The 24,666-nt window shown below is 42.3% G+C and overlaps 1 protein-coding gene across 1 annotated transcript in view; it reads left to right on the top strand.

The window, feature by feature from the left end:
- Positions 1–24,666, top strand: part of NFYC (nuclear transcription factor Y subunit gamma) — a 71,460-nt gene that overhangs the window by 253 nt on the left and 46,541 nt on the right. The gene's annotated exons all lie outside the window — the stretch shown is intronic.

The raw sequence follows: 24,666 nt of genomic DNA, 5'->3' as shown, positions 1-24,666 counted from the left end.
TGCCCCTCCGCTTTCGACCCTGATTGGCCGGCGGGGGGGAAGGCGGGCCGGCGGAACTTTTGCACAGCCATTGGGCGAGCGCTGGTAACGGACCGTGGAGAGGACAGGATGCAACGGAAATAACGTGTTTCCCTCCCCGCCCCCTGGAGCTCCCAACGGCCCGGGGGCGGAGCGGGGCGGGGCCTGGCTGCCTTGGTGGAGGGCAGGGCCGAGAGCGCAGGAGGGCCTGGCAGGTTCAGGGGGGCAGTAGGGTCCGAAGAATCCACCCCGATGTTTTGCACTACAGCTCCCAGCATGCCCCGGCCCACATCCTGGCTGGGAGATGCTGGGAGTTGCAGTCCCAGGTCCGGTACACCTGCAGGGCACCATGCTGGGAACGGCTAGAGCAGTGGTTCCCGAACCTTTTCAGGTTCCACAAACTCGTGCCCAGCGCCCCCAACCCTACACTATAAAAACCATGATTCAGAATAGCGGTGTTCAACGACCCACTAAGGAAGATACTTTATTTATTTATTGCATTTCTATACCGCCCAGTAGCCGAAGCTCTCTGGACGGTTTACAAAATTATAAAAATAATGAAAATTATAAATAACAATGAAAATAATAAAAACAATAATAAAATTCAAAACGAACAATTAATTGAATATTTATTCAAAATCCAATTGCATTTTTTTAGTTTATTCAATTAAACGTAATTCATGAACTTGATCCAGTGATAGCATCTTTTCAAAGTCTGACAGTCATTTAGCTAGAATATTAGCTATCACATTTAGTAACTAGGGTAGAGTACCTCACTATTCTGTAAATTCTTAATGTGACGGATGAGCTTCTTAAACGGTATTAATACATATGTGGATTCTTCCCCTATATGGCTTGGGACCAAACTACCTTCTCCCATAAAAATGTCCCTGGGTTTTAAGACCTTCTGGAGAGGCACTTCCCATAAAAGACCACTTCAAGCGCCCCCCTGCCGCCCCTTTGCCTCTTAGTGCGCCCCCCTGCTGCCCCCTTGCCTCTTAACGTCCCCCTATGCAATCCCACCGCCCCCAAGGGGGCAGTACTGCCCGCTTTGGGAACCACTGGGCTAGAACAAACCGTACGACTCCCAGAGTCTTGTACAGTCCAGGGGTGGGCAACTTGGGACCCTCCAGAAGTTGTTGGACTGCATCCCCTGTCACCCCATACCATTCGCTCTGCTGGCTAGGGCGGATTGAGCATGGCAGTCCCAACAACATCTGGAGGGCTGTGAGATGCCCTCCCTGTTTGCACACAATTAAGGGGCCTTTTCTGCAAATTGGGAGGGGCAGCTGTGTTATTCTGCGGTGTGGAAACAAAGAGTCTGTGGCATCTTAAAGACTAACTGTTTTATTATTATGGCATTTCTTCTGGGTAGTGGTTAATGTGGTGGACTAACCGAGAAGAGACTCAGGCTCGAATCTTTTGCTCAGCTAGGAAGGAAGGGATTCAGCACTTGATGAGCTTGTGCTGGTTGCTATCTCCCAGCCTAACCTATTTCACAAGGCTGTTAGGGTAAAAATAGGGGAAAGATGGAGGATCATGTATGCTGTCCTGAGCTCCTTAGAACAAGGGCGAGATATGCTTTCTGCCTAGCCTTAACTGTTGTTGCACTGATTATTTTCTTATTTAAAATATTTATATCCTGCTTTTCTGCCAGGAAACATGCCTCAAATAAAAGCAAATTAACTTATGATAAATAAGTTCTAAAAGTGGTGTCTGGAAATGATCATGTGCTCCCATGTTCTGGACATCCTGTGGGATACCTGCCTGGCACTTTACCATCTTTTGGGCACCATGCAAACTGTTCTGTTTGACTGAGCTTTTTATGATGTCTTGCGATATGTGTGTTCTTGAGTTGTTTAACTTTTTGTAAGCTAATTTGAATACTCTGTCTCAGGGTGGGTAACTTGTGGCCCTCCGTATGTTGATGGATTGCAACTCCTTAATCTCTCACTGTTAGCTATATTGGCTAGGGCTGATGAGCACCCAACACCATCAGGAGGGCCACAAGTTGCCCATCCTCACTATAAGAAAGATAAATCATATGTACATATTAAATAAATCATATGTATATATTCTGGGGAGGAGGAGGTTAATTCTCATTGCACTCAGCGGGACTTGCTTTTTAGTAAACATGTAGGATAGGATTGCAAAGATGTCATCCACAGTGTTCTTTCTGAAAAGGTGGGAGGGGAAAACAATGATGTAATAAATTAGTAATTGTAAATTTTCTGATGCTTTCAACTGGGCATCTTTGGGTGCAATCCTGTGGTCCCTGGGAGAGGATTCCAGGGACCATAGGATATTGTGAGCTTTTCCTTTGAGACCAGAAGGTCCCCTGCAGAGGTCCTCAATTGATTGACACCAGACGGTAAGATCATTAAGGAGGAGGGTGTTCCATGGGCAAGTTGGGCAGCTCAGGGAAAGTTTTGGATCTGGTGGATCCAAGCCCTATCTTTCCCTGACATGTTCCTAGAGTGGGGAAAACATTAATCCTAGAGATGGTGTACATGTTTTCCCTTCTATTGGAACCAATGGGAGGTAAAATAATTAAGACAGATTGGCTGCCAAAAGATGAGAGAAAAACCTCCCCTGCTTTCCACCGTGGTCATTGTGAGCCTGGCAGGTTCTAGAAATGGTGTTTTCTTCGCCAGAAACTCTCCCCCACCCAGCCCATAAGATTGCTCTGTCAAAAATTTAAGAGGTTTTTTTTACATTTAATGGCAACATATACAAATAGCTGCTTATATGGACCTAATTCACAACAGAGCACTTCAATCAACCTGCTCACTTCCATTTTAGAACTTTTAGGAAATCTTTACAGTGACTGTAAATTAAAATTCTGCGTGACTGTGAGTGAATCGTGTTGCTGGTGCATGGATTGGCTCCTTCTGCCAGTGGGAGTAGCTACACAGGCCAGGGGCTCTCCATCCCTGGCTTCCCTGGGAACTCTGGCTTGTCCTGACAAGCCAGAATTGCAGCTAAAGAACAATTCGTGGGTTACAATGCTAGCCAAGTCAGGGACAAAGAATTCTCCTGATTTTATTTTATTTTATTTTAGGATTTTTCAGTCATTCTTCCCCCTACCCATTGAAGAAAAGCTGTTCAGGGTCTCATTTCTAAACTAAACTGAATCTAAAGATGAGTCTGCCAAAAAAAGTCGCATACAGTTAAATCTTACAGAAATTATCTTGTAGCTGCCCCATAATCACAGCTTTAGCAAACATTGGCAACTAATCCTGATATCATCTGGATAGAGATACATTTTTGTTTTGATTTCCCCTCTATGTTATTTTTGTTAAATTCCAGATCCATCTTAGTGTCTTTGGGAGATACACCGAGAACAAATATCACTAGAGGAAAAAGATTCCTGTCATGATCCTCTTTCTGAGGAGATTTCTGAATAAGGCTTCAGTGGTTTAAAATGCACAGGCCTTTAGTTCTGTGTAAATCAATTCAGTCTGTTTTGTAAACCAATTTCTCCATAACAATCAGCAGTTATCTCCACTCCACTTGATCAAAACCTTTCTCAGCGCTGATATAGTGCAGTAGGTTTTCTCGTCTTTCCTGTTTATATTATTAATTGCACTGCTAATATTTTTGTTTCCTTCCTTTAACAAGGCCCATTCAATCAGTATTTATATATTTGAGTAGTAATCTGTTCAGTCTACTTACTAGAATACCCGCTCATGTTTGATAGTGATAGTTTAGTAATAAGATCGTTCTGTAACATTCCATGTTTAATAGATCCTTACAGATACCTATTTTGGCTTTACCCCAATATCTCGATAGAGATTGATTTTTCTTTCTTGGATTATAAACTGATTAATATTGGAGCCAGAATATTATTGAAACAAAATTATTGAAACAAAATCACCCATTTTTACATTCTGAAGTTAGGAGTCTGACGTATTTCCCCTTTTGAGGGGAAAAAATCCTGATAAAGCTTTTGGGGGGGGGGGGCAATAGATGTCAATATGGGTTTTCCTGAAAATTTTGAATTGGAAAATTAATTAGCGTAATTTGTACTGGATAATTTGTATCGGAATATTTTCAGTTTGCACCTAGAAAGTGATCTAATTTAGTATATTCCGTTTACTTCTATTTAGTAAGCAATAAAGCTAAAAAAGTCCCCTGTGTTATTTTTTTTTTTGTCCCAATACATCAAATGTATTTGCCCTATAATATTTAAGGTGGAAAACATGAAATCATGCTTAACATGATTTAAATGTCATATTTTGTAGACATTTTAATGTAATATTATGTAGGCTTGTAAAAATGTAAGGATAATAGCATGCATTTCCTTTACATTGGTTAAATTTAAGAAAAAGGCAATGATACTGAAACCCACACGCCATAGCAGCCCAAAACTGTGAGTGATATGCTGGCAGTCACCCATCTATTTCCACAGAGTTCAACTCTCTCCCACTGATGTTGTTGGGGCACTTTCAGTTTTGCTGCCATGACTTAGTAATACCATTTCTCATTAAGATGTATTTGTATTTCAATATCATTGTTTCACATACTTGGTTGGGATAATCACCTGGAAAACATAAATTACAACTTTGAAATTGCCAAATTTGTCTAATGTTATATTTGCTATTGGCATCCACTCATTGGTACTTATGAAATGGAAAATGAAATGGAAAAACACTCAAAACATTTTGTGTTTCACATCACTGATAGTAGGTTTGCTTATTTTCTATATATCTCATTGCCACTTCTTGACCCATGACTATTTTTATAGAAGAGTTTTTGGGTATCTCCTCTAACTTCAACATTATATTTAATAATACTCTTTGTACCAAAAACAATTTCTTTTTGAATGAGGCCTAAATAAATTGTCATTGTTTCCCAAACTGCTCTAAGATTGACACTTGTCAAATTAGTTTGAAATAAATAACAAACTTCCTTCTATAACTATCTCTCTAGTAGTTCAGTCTTGGAGAAGAAGTGGGTCCCTTCTGTATGTGAAGGATGCCCTATACTCTGCACGGCAATTTTGTGCATGTTTACTTGGGAGTAAGTTCTATTGATATCAGTCTGACTGGTTTCTAAGTAAATATACACATGATTTTGATTCCTGCCTTGAGCAGGGGGTTGGACTTGATGGCCTTATAGGCCCTTTCCAACTCTTCTTTTCTGATTCTATGATTGCGCTCTTGGTCTAATATGAACTGATACCATCGTAGGAAATATGGTTGTCTTAAGGATTACCTGTACAGTGTTAGGTAACCAAACAAATAATTGATTCTGGAGTATGAACTAAATATAGTTGAATAATGTATGTATTTTTTTGTCCATATTAGGAATGCTCCTTTTCAACGTCTATCTCTTAATTTTTATTTGAAGCATTTTTACCCAGAGCTGTTTACAAAGATCAGTAAGGCAGTTCTTGACCTTGGGCTTACAACCTAAAAGATAAGATACCAAAGGAAAGGGCATTGGGAGGGAGGAGGGATAAAGTAAACTCTGGCACTAGTTCTTAGTTACAAAGTGCTTATATAACAACCAGCAAAAGTGCATACAGTTCAAGGAGATGAGAATCCAAAAGTTGCTGGTCTCCTTACTGAACCATTAGAGTGGCTCCGCTTCCTTTCCTAAGTTGTTTGTGATAATACTCATATTCAAATCTCTCTTCTTTTGATAACAAAATTTCCACCTTCAAGGCCTGGATTTTTCCTTTATAGTTCCAGCTTATTTTCTTATAGTACCTTTGCCCAGCATTTCCACCACAGACTGCTGCACACAGTAATCTATTTCTCTGTTGTCTATACGTGGACATTCTTTTGATGGTTATCTCTATCTGCATCACTTTGGAGCATTGACCTATGAGGCCTGCTGTTAGTTCTCCTTTCTCCTGCAAGAGCTTCTGGCTTTCCTTGTCCCATGATTGCCTTCTCGAGAACTCATAGTGGTAAATCTCCCCACCCCAGCTTCCCTGGCAATAATGTTGCTTTAAGACTGGAGACATTTGGGCAGGTCCTCACATGGCCGGATACCTTTTTGAGGAGGCCTCCATTCTCTTGAAGGTCTACCTCTTCCTCCGAAGTGAATCTTTAACTTAGAGAAACAATGGAGTGCTACTTGTTCAAGATACTGGCAAGCTCAAACGCAGCTCCGTGTGGACGTTCCCTCTTTCATAACTAGGCTTTGCCATCCAGCTCTGATTGATCAAATCAAGAACCTACTGACTGCTATCTGCTTTTTCTCTCAGTCCTTGCAGCAGCCTCACTTAGGAAGTGTGTATGTCATTCCTCATTATCTTTGGCTATGGGGCGGATTTGGAGCTAAATGCCATCAATACACTGATGACACGCAGCTCTGTCTCCCTGTGACAACTGAATCAGGTGAGGCTGTGCAGGTCCTGGACCAGTGTCTTGACTCAGTAATGAGCTGGAAGCCCTGTGGGTGAGTGGTTCCTGAGTCCGGGAGACAGGCTCATTACCTGTTCTGGATGGGGTTGCACTGCCTCTAAAAGAACAGGTTCGTAGTTTGGGGGTACTCTTAGACCCATTTCTGTTGTTGGAGGCTCAAGTAGCCACCCCAGCTTGGAGTGCCTTTTACCATCTTCGGTTGGTTCGCCAACTACGGCCTCTCCTGGACAGGGATAGCTTGGCCACGGTGGTACAGGCATTGGTAACCTCAAGATTGGATTACTGCAACGCGCTCTATGTGGGGCTGCCCTTGAAGCTGCTCCGGAAGCTGGAGCTAGTGCAGAGTACTGCAGCTCAGCTGTTGTCTGGAGCTGCCCCTTTCCAGCATGTAACTCCTCTGCTGAGGGAACTGCACTGGCTGCCTATTCACTACCGGGCCAGATTTAAGGTTCTTGTACTTGTGTACAAAGCCCTAAACAACTTGGGACCAGGATACCTGAGAGAGCGCCTTCTCCCCTACCAACCTGCCCGGTCACTGAGGTCATCTGAGGGCCTGCTCCTGGTGGTTCCACATAGATCCATCCTCCGATTGGAGTCCACCAGGGAAAGAGTCTTCAGCGTGGTGGCTCCCCTCCTGTGGAATTCCCTGCCTCTGGAGGTCAGGCAGGCTCCAACCTTGTACTCCTTTCGGCGCCTCCTGAAAACATCTTTATTCCAAGAAGCCTTTTCTTAATATGCAGCCTTGAATCTCTGTATTTGCTTCTTTTAAAATTTGTTGTAACTGTTTTATTCTGTTTTTATTTTTGTTTTATCTTGTACACCACTCCAAAATTTTTCAGTGGGGAGTGGTATATAAAAATGCCCATCATCATCATCACCTCCTGCATTCTGCCCTACACTGTAGCCTTTTCTTTTCCTGTTCTCTTTATCTTTTGGGGGGGCAGAACAGGACTTTACCTGGATGAGGAATGAGTTGTGCATGCAACAGAAGTGAATGCTGTCTCCAGGCAGCTTCTGCAGCACCTCATTGGGACATGTGTGTATCTGCTGTGCAGAGGTATGCAACCTCCCTGCCACCATTATCAGCTGAAAATTGCAGTATTTCATAAAATGTTGTGGGCCTTAAATACCTTGTTATTTGTAAACACTGTGATAGCACACAGTAGCCAGCATGGTGGTTGTCTGAACAAGCAACCACTCTGTGCTCTTGTATTTGTTTTTCTGTGAAATGTTTTCATAAGATCCTCTTCTGAAGGGCTCAGTTTTTGTCCTGATCCACTTCTCACTGAAGCTAGTGTTTGCTGTCAGTAATTCTTACAAAGTCTTAAATAAAACACCAATACAGTCCATTCAAAAAAATAGACATTGACCAATGGTTCTTTCACTATATCTTCACTGACCCTGAAGGCGTTGGTCAGTTGAGCCATACATTCCCTCCCTCCAAACACTTGGCTGTGTGACCATTTCCCCATCGCTAGTGGTTGAATATAGAATATTATAATATATAGAATATAAAATATTGGAGGTACAAGGCTCATGAGGGAAGTTTGGCAGATTACAAATGTAGTCATATGGCAGGTCTTGGTCAAGCTCCCAACAGAGGTTGGTGTCGATTCTGACTCAAGCAAATGAGAACCGAAAAGGTCAGAGGTAGATGACATAGTCGAGGACAGGTTGGGGGATGGGTTTTAGATCACCTTGACAAGGAAAGTAAGGGCAGGTAAGAATCTGTATAGCCACCCTGTAAGATTAGTTGCTCTGACTGAGGAGCTGACTGGACATAAAAGCTTTATAAGGCCTGGTGAGTCGCAATTGGCTTGTAGGGTCAGCTGCTGAATTCAGTCTGGATATGCAGTCTATGGGGTACTCTTGATCCCCAGAGACCAATCTGCCTAGTTTGCTGAGGGACTAGAGCACTAGTGGTTTAGGAGATAAGTTGGTTCCTATCAAAGCTTTTCTTCCTGAACACGGCAGCATTTGTCTTGACTTGGGGAAGAAATGGCAACTTTGTAAGCAAGTTCTGCCAATTAGTAGCATTAACAGATGGGGTGGGATATATCCTGTTTTCACGAAGGGAGTCACATGATCCCTGTAACTGGCCCTGTTAAAAGTCTAGCTGCAGCATTCTGGACCAGTTTCTGAACAGTTTTCAAATGCAGTCCCACACAGAGCATGTTACATTTGTCCACACAGAAGGTAACTAAAGCATGCGTGCCCATGGCCAGATCAGACAGCTTTAAGAACAGGCATAGTTGGAGCATTAGCCTCCGCCATGCAAATGTAGTCTTGGCCACCATCAAAACTGGGCATTCAGGTTCAGGGCTGAGTATGCCCAATCTGCGAGCCTGAGTCCTCAGAGGGAGTGGAACTTCATTCAGCCCAGGTTGAATCCCTGTTCCATGATCTCCCTTTCAACTAGCAGAAGAATCTCTGTCTTCGCTGGATTAAGCTTCGGTTTGTTTGCCCTCATCCAGTCCATTACTGACATCAGACACTGATTTAGAACCAGAATAGCTTCCTTGGATTTAGATGGAAAGGAGAGATAGAGTTGGGTATTATGAGCGTAGTGATGGCACAAACCCCAGAACTCCAGATCTAGTCTATTTCCAATTGCAATGAAACCTTTTTCTTCCTGGGGGTGGGGACTTGAAAATAAGCAATACTTATTTTTAGCACTCTTTGCAGATATAAAGTCACTTTGTTTCTTTAAGATGGCCTTCCCCAACCTGGTGCCTTCCAGATGTTTTGGAGCCAGCAGCCACAGGATCAATGGTCAGGAATGCTGGGCACTATAGACCAAAACACCAGAAGGGCATCAGTTTGTGGAGGGCTGCTTAAGGAACATAAAGCAGCCTTTCTGTTCCTAAAGATATTTTATGTATAACTTAGTTGGCTTGTAAAATTATTATTTTACAAAACCTTTAAAAGTAAACTCAGTAAATTTGTAATTATTGTCGGACTAGATTAGAACTACAATAAATGAGTGCTACAGCATCAGAAACACAGGGCTCTATAGATCAAAACCCAAACTGTCAAGAATGCAGATTTACTGTCAAGAATACACAACTGTGACTACTCATATGTTGTTAAACTGAGCATAAATGTCTATCAGTAAAATATACTTTAGCTCTATAATTTTAATAAGGAATGGAAGAAATAACTATGCTGTGAATCTTACGGAGAGGGCTTTCCCCCCAAAAAATTCTGTTTTTTCCCCCCAGGCCTTCACATCTCTAGTTCAGTCTCCCTGCTCTTTTGTCTTCACTGTTCTTCTCCCAGTCCAGCCCTTTCTTTCAAAGATGCAAAATAATTGTTCTGCTTGTACATTTGTATGAAAATATGCCTGTGAGTTAGGACAGCTTTACCAAGTTGCTACCTTACAAGGGATAGTTAACTCTCCCCAAGGAAGTGCCTAACAGTAAGGCTAACTGAAGCGTTCATGAATCTAATCCAAGAACTTTGACTCGTTCTGGTTGCACCAAACAAAAGCATAGTGTTCTACCTCTCTTGTAAGGAAACTGGGAAAGGGGACAGGCTGTATTGGGTCCAGGTCATGACAGTTGCCGATATCCCAATATCTGCGCCTTTGTTTTGTGTGTTAGTACTTGACCACAGTTCATGGTCTCCTAACTAGAAGAGCAGCTTCCTCAGTGGATTAATGTCTCTCCATATAGAATTGTTCTGTGAAATACTGCTATGTTGTGATAATTTTGTAATATACAAAAATCCATATTAGTGTGTTACCACAAGATTAAGCCAGCTAAAATATTTTTAAAAACATGCAGGCTTTCGAGATCTTTAGCAGGTTTGGTGGAGCAGGGGGTGGGGTGGAGAGAGAGAAAAATTTGACTTGGTGGTGAAGTTTCAGTGCCTACATGTTCAGAGTCCCAAGCTGAAGTGGAGGCATCTGCATGCATTCAAACCGAACTCTGCAAGTGATGTGATAGTTACAGGATTGGACCTGGAGCTGCCTCTAGGGCTCCTGGGAAGGAGACAATAGAAAATGTTGGTTGTCCAACCTTGTAACCTGCCACATGACATGGAGAGCCTAATTTGAATGTCTGCAAAACCCCTCCCCCCCACTCCATCTTGGGGCTTTGAACATGCAGACCAGCCTTCCCCATCCTGGTGCCCTCCAGATGTGTTGGATTACAACTCCCAGCATCCCTCAGCCAGCTTTGAGTTGGCCTAATAAGGTTATTAAAGCAGTAGGGATTTTGGAAATTTTCTCATGGCCAACATGGCTGCCTTTGTTTTCATCGTAATGTAGTAAGCAATTGGGGTGATGTTGCTGTTAATCTAATGTCATGGTGTTGTGGCAGAGGGAGTGTAGGCTGGTTGCCACGTGCTGAGCTAAGATCCACCTAGAAAGGGAGGGCAAAAAGAAGGGCCTAGAAAAGGCGTACAAGAAGCCTGTGTCTGGGGAAATGGGGCCTGATGAGGCAGCACACTGAGCAAAGCAGGCAGCATCGGGAAGTCAGGGTTTGAGCATGGAAGAGGTAGAAGGGAAGGTTCAGAGGAATGAGGGAAAGAGACGGAGAAAGAAGAGAGAGGGGTAGCAGGCCTTTCAGTAGGCACATGAATGCATATGCAGTGTCTGAATGTTCTCATGCATGGCAAGCAGACTCTGCTGCTATAGATGCATAAGATGATTTCACCTGCCTTCAAATTATTACGTGGACTTGTCATTGGCAGTTGCAGGAAGCTGATCTCAGTTAGAGACAATCATAACCGGCTCCATTCTGGCATTCCACGTAACTGATGATGTGGGAAGAGAGTGTGTGATGTTTGTGTACTGTGAGGGAATCCTTTGGTGAACGGCTAGTCTTGCCAGAAGACCACTTTAGGAAGAGGCCCAGCTATCCTGACACTCCAGTAGTCTGTTGAGATGTCCTGCTGCTACAGTTGCTATGGATGAGGAGAGTGAGGTTTTCCTCTTCCCTTCCCTCTTTCTTTGTGTGATATCTTTTTAGGTTGTAAGCCTGTAGGCATGGACTGTCTATTGTTTTACTGATTGCATGTAATCCATTCCAGGAGCCTTTTTTTCCTGAGGAGCAAGATAAAACTGCCTTAAATAAATAAATAAATAAAGTCCAAGGCTTCTGTCCCCTATTTCTCTTCTCCCTTTCATCCCCAGCAAATGTTAAATACGTGCTTTTGCTACCTCCTTGGATTGTACTGCCTATGAAATCATGCTACTATTACATGGACAGCCTGTGGGGACAGTCAGCGTGCTGCTGAATTACCTCTTTTAAAAATGGAGCCTCAATCGCCAGTAAAAATAAAAATAAAACAAGCCCAGGTTTGGCAATGCCAAGATTTCTATCCTAATGTAAAAGAAAGAGTCAGAAATACAGTTCTAACTGTAGTAGGTGCAGTCAGAAAGCTGCCTGCCTTTCCTTTTCATGATTTGTTATGATAGTTATTAAATCTGCGTCTTTGCCTGATACTCCTTTTATATAAGTTGTTTCTAGCTTGAAGTCTCCGTGCCTGACCCCTGTTCTGCATCTCAAGGTAACTTTAAACAGGAAGTGTACAAAGGAGGTTAGTGATGACTGGAACAGCCAATCCAGGCTCTGTGATCTTCCTAGATAAAGAGGCTTAGCCAATGCGACGCCAGTGGAGGCGAGGTTTGGTGTCAAATAGCATGCTAGATTGAATGTCTTTGACTGTTAAAGTGGAAGGAGGCTGCACAGTGTTTCATTGGAGTCTCTGGGAGTTTTTCACTGAGGCAGGGGTCAGCTGAAAGACAAAGAAAAATGGCGAATAGTTTGTTGGGAGGGCAGCTGTTCGGTTTTGTACCTCAGTGGACACTCCAGAAACCCTGTCCTGCATCTCCTGCTGCCTTTGTTTCCTCTTCCTCCACCTCGGGTTTTTCTTGTTTTTTTGTTTTGTTTTTTTGTGGAGAAGGGCTAGGAGTGACTTAATTAGCTCTGTCAGAGGAGACATAATTAACTGCTTATAAAATTAACGCAATCCCTGGTAAGTTTTTTAAAAATCGTTTTTGTTTTTATCTAGTGATCCTAGCAGTAATCAAGAATCCAAGAGTGCAGATAAGTTTAAACTGTCTCAGAAAATGGCCCCTTTGCATTCCTTGCATACCTTCCGGAGCACCTACCTTACCTTGCTCTCCTTGGCTTGTGCATGCCCTTTAGCTGGCTCCCCCCCCCCCCCGCCTTCCCAGTGTTGCCACCTCCATAGCTATAAAAGGAGATGTTTGAGGAAAGAGATTAATTTGCACAGAAATGCATAACCTTTGTGTAATATCAGGCTTTTAAAGCTGGAACTCTCCCCCCTCCCCCCTTCAATAAATTGTCTTTGTTCAAATGCACTGAAGCTCTTATCGAAGGAGAAAAGCATAAGGGAGCCGTTCTCCAAATGCCCTTTTGATTTGGGGGCAGGCAAAGAACATGGGCAGTGCACTTTGGGGGACAGGGGAGGACGGTTAGCATTAACCTGCCCCCTGCCATACCATTCAGTCTTAATATCTGAGGCCTTCAACTGATGCATTACTTTGTATGTATTTATGAGAGCTGATGAAAATGCCGTGCATTTGTAAGGCTCATGTATTACTGACAATATTTTTTCATCTGTTGTCTCTTCTTTTCATCCTTTCTCTCTCCCCATCCCATGTTTGAGTGACAACAGTGTGTATGTGTGACTTCTCATATCACATCTTTTCTGAGAGTAACTGTTGTAACTGTATTACAACTGTCATAAAGTCAGTGTCCATGTCCTGTGATCTTAAAACCTTTTCAGCGGCCTCATTTTGTTGGTGTCTGAAAGTTACAGGGCAGTGGGGGGTGGAATAGGGAGAGCTCCATCTCTTGCCCTTGTAGTTTCTGCCCCCAATCTAGGTTAAGCTAGAAGAATCTGTCCTTCTGTCACAGGCGGGTAAAGAAAGAGTTTACTGTGGCTACTGGAAAACTTGCATCTGTTTTCCAGACTTGCACTACCCTCTGACAAGGATGAGAAAGCTTTTGCTTTTAATTGCAAATAGATGAAGGTCACTGGAATGTTCCTGCTGTTGAGGTTTCTCATCCTGCAGTGGAAGACGAGGAATAAGTGAGTTCTGTAATGGTTTACCTGTTTGCATTGAGTAAAGAGTGACACCCACGTTTTTGTTTTACATTTCCCCCCTTCCCTTCTTGTAGTTGGAGTAGTGTTGCAGTAAAAGTTGCTGGAACAAGGCCTCTCTTTGCTCGCAAGAGTGACCTTGAAGCACTGCTCCTCTGAATTTTAGCAATTGAAGGACGAAGTTTGTTTATGCTACTCTTAGCCGGCGAGAGGAGTCTGAGTTGGGAGGGGGAAAAGAGCTATTTGTAATACCTGAGAAAACTGCAGTTGGTATGAATAATTTGAAGACCTAAAACTGAAGCCATTTTAACAAAGAGCCTTGAAGTGGCTCTCTTTTTCCTCTCATCTTTCGACTTCCCTGGTTCCACCGATTCCAGGAGACTCATATTTCAGATGATTGAAAATACATGGAATGACACAGACCCAAGATTTCTACATCCATTGGCCTTGGGAGTGATATTTTGAAAGTTCAAAGCAGGTTTCCAATTTTTTTCTGTTTGAAAGATGTAATGGGATGGCTGTTATATTCTGCAGTTGTTAAGCACAGTGATAATGAAGGAATGCCTCCTGGGAATAAACTTTACGGAGCAATTACTTGCAGGCATAATTTAGAGCAGCCTTCAAGTATCAGCTACTTATTATCACGGGTGGGAAGCATCCAGGTATCCACTGGCCTTAGTAGCTCAGAGTTGATCCCTGACATCAACCCAAGTTTTCAAGGGGCAGAAACCAAGTTTCTCCTCCTTCCTCCTTGGGTGCTGCTTTGTGTAGGACCTCATTGCCATCTCTTCACCTCCTCTTACTTCCTTTGTTCCTATTTGCAGGCAACCCCTTACTGGAGGTAGATCTCCCAAACAGATCCTGATAACACCTCTCAATAAAGTTTCCTGGTAGTACCTGTCAATAAAGTAGTGCAAAAGCAAGATCTCTCATCGCACTGTTGCACTCAGATCTCCAATCTCTCTCCTTGCTAGCTATAAGTTTTGCAAAATATATGTGCATCCCTGTTCATCATATAGTTAAGAAGTAGGGCACAATCCATCAGGAAGCTCTTCTTTTCACACAGTTTGAAATGTGTAGGAACTAGGCTAGAGCACAGTTCCTTTTGAGGGGGGGCTTGCACAGCAGACCTTCTTTGTGGATTGTGCCCCTGGCATATTCTGTTTACATTCATAAGCAGTCTTCTAGCAGTCTCCTATATCGCGCCAGTACTAGTTCCTGATTGAAGGGTTTGATAAGATTGTGAACGAAACATATTGGTCGCCACCACCCATAAGGGAGAACGCTCTTTTCTGCTTGCAAACAGGTGTAGCATCACATGGGTGTTAGGAAACTGCAATACTGGCCTTCCTATGTACTGTAAAAAAGGTACTGCAGCAGTTGCTTATTTGTTTTATTTATTTATTATTAACATTTATATACTGCCTTATTTATTTATTTTATTTATTTATACATTTATATACTGCCCCATAGCCGAAGCTCTCTGGGCAGTTTAGCCTTATTTGCTAAACAGGAATCAGTGTGGCGTACAACAGCTTAAAACAATAAAACCTTAAAACAAAAATAAAAAAGTTAATCATTAAGGCAACATCATTGAAAAAGACAGGTATCCCACATCAAAAGGATATTCGAGAGCCTTTTTTGGCTGAGGAGCGGGGTATAAGTATGATAAATAAATAAAAATAAAAATAAATATTCTAGCAGCCCAATTTCTCAAGATGGTGTCAACCCTGTCTTCTGTAATGCCTGCAGTTCCTTCCAGCTTTCTGTCATACATAAAATGACAACATGCCTTGCACCCCTTTATTTAAGTCAATGTATTAGCTGGCAGATTGAGAGTTGTCTTAGATCATCATCTAAAGCAGCCTTCCTCAACCTGGGGCGCTCCAGATGTGTTGGACCAACACATCTGGAGCGCCCCAGGTTGAGGAAGGCTGATCTAAAGGATATGGATTGTGGTGATGCTCAAAAAGGGTGATTGCTATTTCGGTGACACAGTTTTTTTTAGTGCCTCAATTGAAGTCTTGCATGCATTTCTAGTAGTTATATTTTAGGTTGCCAGTAGGTCATTAGAGAGGATTCTGAGAAGAGAAACAAAGTTAAGGAGTAGAGGTTTTGTGGCAAGTTTGAAAGAAGTGGAAGACTTGGTTTTGAGGTAAAGCAAGTTTACAAAAGGGTTACATAGAAGCCATTACAAAGAATCTCTGATGTTTTGCTGTGGTTTTTTGTCTTGGAGCTCCTTAGCAGCTTTTTAGGTGTTCTACACTGAGATGACTAGTGGCGGCAGGCAAGCTCCTTGCAAGGCGGCACTGTTGCTTTCCTCCTTGCAAAGGCTTGTGCTAACTATAGTGTAGGACCCAAACTATGGTTTGTTCTTCAACAAACTGGAAACCTGTGATTTAAAGCTACCTGTGTGCTTCATTTTCTGTTTGCTCAGTACACAGTGCAACAGCCTCTGATGGCAGAGCAGCAACTGTGGCCTGTCAATTCAGAATGGCCAGATCGTAGTTAGCGAAGACCTTGGTTTCTCTTCCATTACTTCACAATTGTGGAGTGTGTATGTTTTGGTTTTGCAAAACATTGCCCATTACACACACATAACCCAAAGAGTTAACATTAACATTTAGTATCTCTTCAAACTTCTGAAAACATTTGGAAGCGTGCATGCTAAATGGTTGCAATAACTATTAAAACACACTGGTTTACAACTAAGTAGAGCCTTTATAAAACCTAGCATGATAATACAAAGGGTTTGGACATATAATCTAAGTGCTTTGACTGTCTGAATACACATAAGGATACTAAGAAAGATCTCATGAAGGCTTCGGTTGTAATCCCATTCACGCATTTTGGAATACAGCTGGACTTAACTTCCAAGAAAGTGTGCACAGGTTTGGCTACTTAATGTTCAAACCTTTCCACATGTAAGGCCTGGTAGTTACTGGACAAAATAGCTTCTTCATGAGAAGCAAGATTAAATGTCTATGCTTTGGTTTGGTAGAATCATATTCATAATTTAAGAACTATCCACATTGCATGTCTCAGGTAGCTGAAAGAATAGGAGTACAAGGACATCCATATGGGCTCCGTAGATGATCTTGTGGATATGCACTTCTTGGCTGCTAGTCCCTGGTTCTATTAGGAAGCCCACAGTAGTAAAGATAGTACATGACTTATGATGACCTGGTTCTCACATAATTACAAACCATGGGTTAATTAATGAACCCATGGTTAGACAGGGCTGCACAGCCTCCTGCCTGTTCATCATTTCTGCTTTGATTCCAGTTTAGCAAACAGACCAGTTACTGGGTTGTTCAGCATGACATCCAAACCTGGCACTCTGGATTGTTGAGGGACAAATTACCCAGAATTTTAACCCAACAACAAACTATGGTTAAAACTCTGGGTTGTTTCTCCCTCAACAGCCCAGTGGGCTGGGTTCCGATGTTGCAGCAAACAACCCAAGAAAGGAACGGTTTAGGTTTGTTTTCTAAATGGGATATAAAGCTGAAGTGGTGAGCAGGCATAAGGCACTGTGTTCACTGATAAATGGCCCCAACAACCCAGGGGTTGTCTTTATGTACTAAATAGATCTATGTCATGTTTTAATACTTCACCTCAGCAGTTGGGTCTATTTCTCTTCCATAGAAAAGCAGCCTTTAGCATGATGTTTGATATGTGGCCATGATTTCAGTTTGAATAGATCCTAAGATTTTTAATTGATATTTCCTCCCAGTTTAAATGTTTTGTATGTCATATTGTGAGACTCAAATATTATAAATAAAATAGAAGAGAAACAAAAAAGGACTAGCTCACAAATGTGCAGTCTGGAAATACTGTACATATAGCAGACTTTCACATGCAGTATAATGTGTGTGTCATGGATATACATGTACATGTATGTTTTATGCCCTGGGATTCATTTGAGCAGTAGTGCAGAAATTGAGCATTACACACATAGGATCTGCCACTGCACCACACACTTAAAAAGCAGAGGTATGACTGAAGTATATGAAATAATGGTTGGCTTACCCTTTCACCTAACTTTTTATGTCCTTCAGTTCTGTTAACACAATCAAATGAAAATAGTTGGAATACTTTCCACCACCTGCACTGGTAATGACTACTAGTATATCAGAATATAAATAAGGTGTAGCCTGATTTATAGAAGTGGAGAAAATCTACATTTGTTGAGTATAACGCTTAGGGAGTGAATAGCAGAGAATAAAGTCAATATTGTATCCTCCTCAGTTCAAACTTCCCAGCTGTTATTAATTGGGATGTTGAATGTTACCTTCCTGTTGCTGTTCTTGCTATGGTTCAGTAGCTGGTTTAGAACTTTTCTGTTCTACTTTGTAGTTTCTCATAAAACAATCTGCTTGTAGGTAGCTTGGTTCAGGTGCTTGAACTGGTAAAGACCACCCAAGAGAAATTCTGATCATATGATCCTTTGCTAGCGAATAAAGGTGGCTGAAGTGCAGATCACAAGATAGCAGCCAGTTAACAATCTGTTCTGTAAGCATGTGTTACACAGGTTCAGGAGGCATCTGGTACTAGACCTGGATCATTAGAGATGAGCAACTATGGCTTTGAAGCCATAGTATCCCTCCCTAAGAAGTGCATAGTAACTCCTAGCTGCCAGTTCAAAGATGTGTTGAAAGAAATTATTTGGTCTGGCAATGGCAGGAGATCCACACATTTTGGCTTGTTTTACCAGCCTTCTATATTTGTGATGGCCACTAACTCCTTCTTGTCACTCCAATGTGTTAGAGAACTCAAAAGAGGGGAAGGTGGGGCTTTGTATGCCCTACTTGTGCTTTGGAGCATCTCACAGTTCTTCTACCTGTTCCAACACTCTGTACAATTTGAGAAACTCTTCTTCCCATCCTGCATTGTGTTGAGCTGGAGCTCTTATCCTTGGTATGTGGATTTATGATAGCCTGCCAATGGGTTTGGATGGCAGTCCATTTTGGAGGGGTGGGTCTGAGTCCCAGTCTTCATCACCTCTTCAAGCATGATCTTCCTGTTAGCCTAGCTGCTAACTATGAGTCTACACTAAATTTATTGTCTTGGCTCTCTTCCCGACCCTAGGCTTCCTGGGTATTGTAATTTGGTGGGTAGGTAGGACTAGAATGCTCCCAAAAATTCTAGCTCCCATGATTCCTGAACTGCTATGATGACGATGTTCTTTTAAGGGGCCACCCAGAAAGACTCATACAAAGTTGTCTTATGCCCAGTCGGAACAATGGCCCATCCAGTTCAATATTGTACACCCTAACTGGCAGCCACTCTCCAGTGTTTCTTAGGGGTTCTTTCTCAGGCCTACTTGGAAATGAAGGGAATTAAACCTGAGACCTTTTGCTTGCAGAGCATGACCTCTACGACAGAGCTAAACCCTGCACTAGGAAGGAAGTTTGGATGTTCCATCACTTTTTATTACATTTTTATTTTAGACAATTTATATCCTGTTCTTCTACAGTAAAGTGCTTAGAGGGCAGTTCCTTAATAGTCTCTTAGCATCGAAGAAACTAGTCACTTAATGTCTTGGAAAAATGCGTGGGCAGGTGCAGATTGAACTGGGATCTGAGTGTCCTGAGCCTGGGGTCTATCATTTAACAGAATGATATCAGTTGAAGTGATAACACACCACAGAATTTACTGTAGAATCTCAAAATGTAGAGGACAAACCACACCATCTGTGATACTGTTCAGTACGTGCCATGCGGTGCTTCACTTCTAAGTTTAAGTCCTCTCTAACTTACATTTCATAATGGATTTGAAGTAGCAGTGTTGACTTCTTCTTTTCTGAGGTGGTTCTGCACTTGGAAAATAGCTTACTAACCAAGGAAAACCTGAATGGGGGTGGGGAAATCTAATATAATGAACCCTTTAACAAAGCCAGCCCCAGTAAATGTTTAACTTTTAAAGTACCGTTTTTAAATATGTCCTTGACCTGCTTAGTTTAAAGGCAACTGCAATAATTGATGGAAATAGCAATGCTGATGAGTTTTACTTCTCTCTTAATACATTACTTTTTAAAACTAGTTAGTGAGGCATTTTCCAAATGGGCCATGATTGTGGTGGGTCACTTGGAAAAGGTCATTCTTTCCGTGGTTAGCATTCTTCTGGAGTGTTGCTGCATGCTGGTCTTAGAATCATAGAATAGCAGCGTTGAAAGGGGCCTACAAGGCCATCGAGTCCAACCCCCTGCTCAATGCAGGAATCCACCCTAAAGCATCCCTGACAGATGATTGTCCAGCTGCCTCTTGAAGGCCTCTAGTGTGGGAGAGCCCACAACCTCCCTAGGTAACTGATTCCATTGTCGCACTGCTCTAACAGTCAGGAAGTTTTTCCTGATGTCCAGCTGGAATCTGGCTTCCTTTAACTTGAGCCCGTTATTCCGTGTCCTGCACTCTGGGAGGATCAAGAAGAGATCCTGCCCCTCCTCTGTGTGACAACCTTTTAAGTATTTGAAGAGTGCTATCATGTCTCCCCTCAATCTTCTCTTCTCCAGGCTAAACATGCCCAGTTCTTTCAGTCTCTCTTCATAGGGCTTTGTTTCCAGACCCCTGATCATCCTGGTTGCCCTCCTCTGAACACGCTCCAGCTTGTCTGCGTCCTTCTTGAAGTGTGGAGCCCAGAACTGGACGCAATACTCTAGATGAGGCCTAACCAGGGCCGAATAGAGAGGAACCAGTGCCTCACGTGATTTGGAAGCTATACTTCTATTAATGCAGCCCAAAATAGCATTTGCCTTTCTTGCAGCCATATCGCACTGTTGGCTCATATTCAGCTTGCAATCTACAACCTTTCCAAGATCCTTCTCATTTGTAGTATTGCTGAGCCAAGTATCCCCCATCTTGTAACTGTGCCTTTGGTTTCTATTTCCTAAATGTAGAACTTGGCATTTATCCCTATTAAATTTCATCCTGTTGTTTTCAGCCCAGCACTCCAGCCTATCAAGATCACTTTGAAGTTTGTTTCTGTCTTCCAGGGTATTAGCTATCCCACCCAATTTTGTGTCATCTGCAAATTTGATCAGCGTTCCCTGCACCTTCCTCGTCCAAATCATTAATAAAAATGTTGAAGGGCACTGGGCCCAGGACTGAGCCCTGTGGTACCCCACTCGTTGCCTCTCCCCAGTTTGAGAAGGTTCCATTGATAAGTACTCTTTGAGTCCGATTCTGTAGCCAACTGTGAATCCACCTAATAGTTGTTCCATGTAGCCCACTTTTAGCTAGTTTGTTAATCAGAATGTCATGTGGTACTTTGTCAAAAGCTTTGCTGAAGTCAAGATATATTACGTCCACAGCGTTCCCACGGTCCACAAGGGAGGTTACCTTATCAAAAAATGAGATCAAATTTGTCTGACAGGACTTGTTCTTGACAAATCCATGCTGGCTTCTAGTGATCACCGCATTGATTTCAAGGTGTTTACAGATTGACTTCTTTATAATCTGCTCCAGAATTTTCCCAGGGATGGATGTCAGACTGACTGGTCTGTAGTTCCCAGGTTCCTCCTTTTTGCCCTTTTTGAAGATAGGGACAACGTTACCCCTCCTCCAGTCGTCCGGCACCTCACCCGTCTTCCATGATTTTGCAAAGATAATAGACAGCGGTTCTGAGAGTTCTTCCGCTAGCTCCTTCATTACTCTAGGATGTAGTTCATCGGGCCCTGGAGATTTGAAATCATTCAAGGAAATTAGGTGTTCTTTGACCATTTGTTTATCAATCTCAAACTGTAATCCTGCCCCCTCAACTTCTGCTTCACTTTTTCCAGGGGGGTCATAGACCCGCTTTTGGGAGAAGACTGAGGCAAAGTAGGAACTGAGCACTTCAGCCTTGTCCTACTGTGTAGCATTTCTATCAGCATGTAAATTGAGAAATCCTCATATCTGAGGAAATTGTCAAGACCACTGTGGTATCAAGCATTTTTGTGCAAGAAGTGGATTATATCTTGTCACCCTTAATTCTCTGGATTAGGAAGCATAAACTGGCAAAAAGACTTTTTCACAAGTTAAGAACCCCAGATTCATGTCTGACGATGTATGAAAAGATTACTGCTTAAGGCTACAATCCTTTGCATGTTTAGAAAACTAACTGGCTGGGAAATGCTGGGAGTTCTATGACTTTTTTCTGTCTAAACATGCATAAGATTGCAACCAAAGGCACCTCTCTTCAAGAGAATGTGCTTTTAGAACCAATCGAAAGATTCAGTTGTAGATCCAGAAGCAGCACATGTCTTGAACAAAAAAGTTCTCATTCCCAACTTACATTCTAAAATGCAGGTGTGTTCACCTTGTGTCCTCTAAAGGTCACATGGGGGAGGGGCCTTGTAGGATGACTTAAACCAAGATTGCTGATTGGTTTAGCCAAACTCTCCACCAAAGAAACATATATTCTATGCTCAGAATACATATGTTGGCAAGGCCCTTTTGCAGTATTCCTCATGGGTGCCTTCTTTTCCCATCTCCTTCATGCATCTGGTGAAAAGCAGGTTGTTACTTATAAACTTTCACTCCAGCTCTTTGCTGCTAACATGACTAGCTCCCTGGTATATTTCCCAACTTTCCTGTGCAGCCATGAGAACTAGAAAGTTTTAAGGATTATGTAGAGATAGTCAGGTAGCCAGATTTTGTGCTGTTCCGTGCATTTGTTCATCCCATGGGATATGCATTTTGCTGTCCATAGAATTCTTGCCTCTTTTGCTTTCTAGACAGATAATAATCCTGCTAGACCTGACCAATGATGCATGTAGTCCAGCATTCTGTTTCCAACACTGGACAGACATGTGCTCCTGGAAAGCTTGCATGAAGGCAACACGCCTTCCCTTGTTTGTCCCCCAGCTTCTGATGTTCTGAGGTATGCAGAGGTTTAATTTAATTTACCCGTTCTGGCCAATAACTGTTGATAGACCTTATCCTCCATGAATGGTTTAGTCCCTTTTTAAAGCCATCTGACCACAACTGCACCTTATAATTATGCACAGTGAGGTATTGGTACTGGACATATTTACCCCAGTACATCATCACCATCATAAGAACAATAATAACAAAAGCAAGAACAATAATCCTTATGATCTATCACCCCCATTCCTCCCCACTGTGTTGTAGGTTAGGTGATGTTCCAGTACATGTGCAGAGTTTCCAGCTAGTGATTGTGTGAATAGATCATCGTTCTTATAGGGCTGCAAGTAGGGCTGAAAAAATTATTCAGTCCCTAGGTATCAACTTTAGAATTGAGTGTCATTGTCATCAGCCCTGTATAGCCTGGGAGTTTTCTAGCCCTGGATGTGGCACACACAATTATATATCCCTAAACACACAAGCATACATTCCTAAAGGAAGAGTCAACTACTATTTGAAAGCACGCTTGCCTTGAGTATGTCAAAGGAGAACCCTGTGTCATCTTCAGATGAAGTATGTATGGGTACTATATGCAAAACAGCCCTGAAGGAGTATGGCATGCCAGAGACTTCTCAGTAAATTTATGGGGCTTGAACACTGTGGTTCAGTCCGCACACACTGGTAACCCTGGAATACTGTAAACAAGCCAGCTACAGCAAGCTAGTTCATGGAGCTTGGTCGCTTCCACTTGGCTCTTCCTGCCAATGAGAGCAGCTAAACACGTCAGGAATGCTTCGTCCCTTGGTTGTTTAGCATGATGTCCGTACTCTGTACAGCACCATGTACATTGATGGTGCTATATAAATAAATAATAATAATAATAATAATAATAATACTTTGAACTCTGGCTTGTCCCTCCTGCAACAACTCTGAATTGGAACGCAGGACTTCTACAGCCTTAGCCTCGCTCCTCTTCATGCTGTGCCATGTCACTATGATATTATGCAGTGTAAGTTGCTTGTAGAAGTGGGCAGGGTTACGGTCAGACTTGTAGGATGCACAAACATGTTAGATAATACATTTATGACACTGTGTGAGCAGGTCTACAGTAGAGCAGCTGAAGTGTATAACGCTGGATGAGAGAATCCTAGCCATTCAGGGTATTGCTTGATAAGGAAAAGGAATCAAATGTTCTTTTTTTTTCTGGCTCTGCTTCTGCAGCACCTTAATCCTTCCCCCCCCTTTTTTTTAAAAAAAATTGACTCCCTCTTTTGGAAGGTCATATGTAATTGGTTAATAATAGAATAACGCAATATTCAATATCGTGTGTACTTTAAAAGTACCTGTTTCGCATTACTTTTTTTTCCACAGGTTCGGTCGATTGCTAAAAAGAGAAAGATTATGTGTGAATTCTGTAGAGTGATGTAAACCTGGAGGAAAACAGATCACTGTGTTGTGGTGTGTGCATGTGTGAAATTATGTGCTTGGATTATCCCCCCCCTCCATTTATTTATGCTGGGATGATGAGAGAAACCAGTCTAATAAAAGCTAATGTAAAATGATCCCGTATTTCTGAAACTGCCCTTGCTGAGACTATGCAGTGCTAAACTTTAGTGTTGTTTGGGAGGATAAATATAGCGCAGCACAGTTCAACATGGAAAATTAATACATGCTTTAAAAGCATCTATGTATGCTTTGGCCCCAGAATGGGAATATCATTTCCATTTAGTTCCAAGGCAACGCATTCCTTTATGAGATATTTTTAAATATATGCAAATTAAGTTGGTTTGTATATGTGACTGTTGCATTCTCTTTCCCTCTCCCAAATAGTGATGGTGGAAGTCTCGCTGGTCCTCTCATTGTGGCTGGACAAGTTGAAAGGGTGCAGTAATTTTTAGCCAATAATAGTCCCAGGGATCAAAGTCCTCCATGTACCCCTTCCCCTAATCTTTACTAAACTTTTCCCATATGTTCTCAAACTTTGCTCTTTTACTCTGGGAAATTTTCCTTCCTACTAATAAAAATGAGATTTTCAGGATTCAACAACATACCCAGCTGTCTCCAAACTGGTAGTGATGCTCTGTTGTTGTTGTTTTCAAAATTTGCCTTGGGGGTCACTCAATGAGAAGATCAATAATTGTGGGAAAGCCTCCCTGAAGGACAGCTTGTCCATCACACCAGTCTTCACCTGCAATATGCAGCCACTCACAGAAGTGTGTTGACTATGTTCTAGGACAAAGCCTTAGGGGTGACAGTGCTGCCTGATGGGCTTTGACAGTGTCCAATGTGAGCTAAGTGTGTCTTCTAAAACAAGGCCCAGAATCCTCTGCAGAGATTTCATGGCAGCA

Source organism: Elgaria multicarinata, chromosome 13 (genome assembly GCF_023053635.1).
Source record: "Elgaria multicarinata webbii isolate HBS135686 ecotype San Diego chromosome 13, rElgMul1.1.pri, whole genome shotgun sequence".
NCBI classification, from domain to species: Eukaryota; Metazoa; Chordata; class Lepidosauria; order Squamata; family Anguidae; genus Elgaria; species Elgaria multicarinata.
This window is presented reverse-complemented; position numbering and strand designations above follow the sequence as displayed.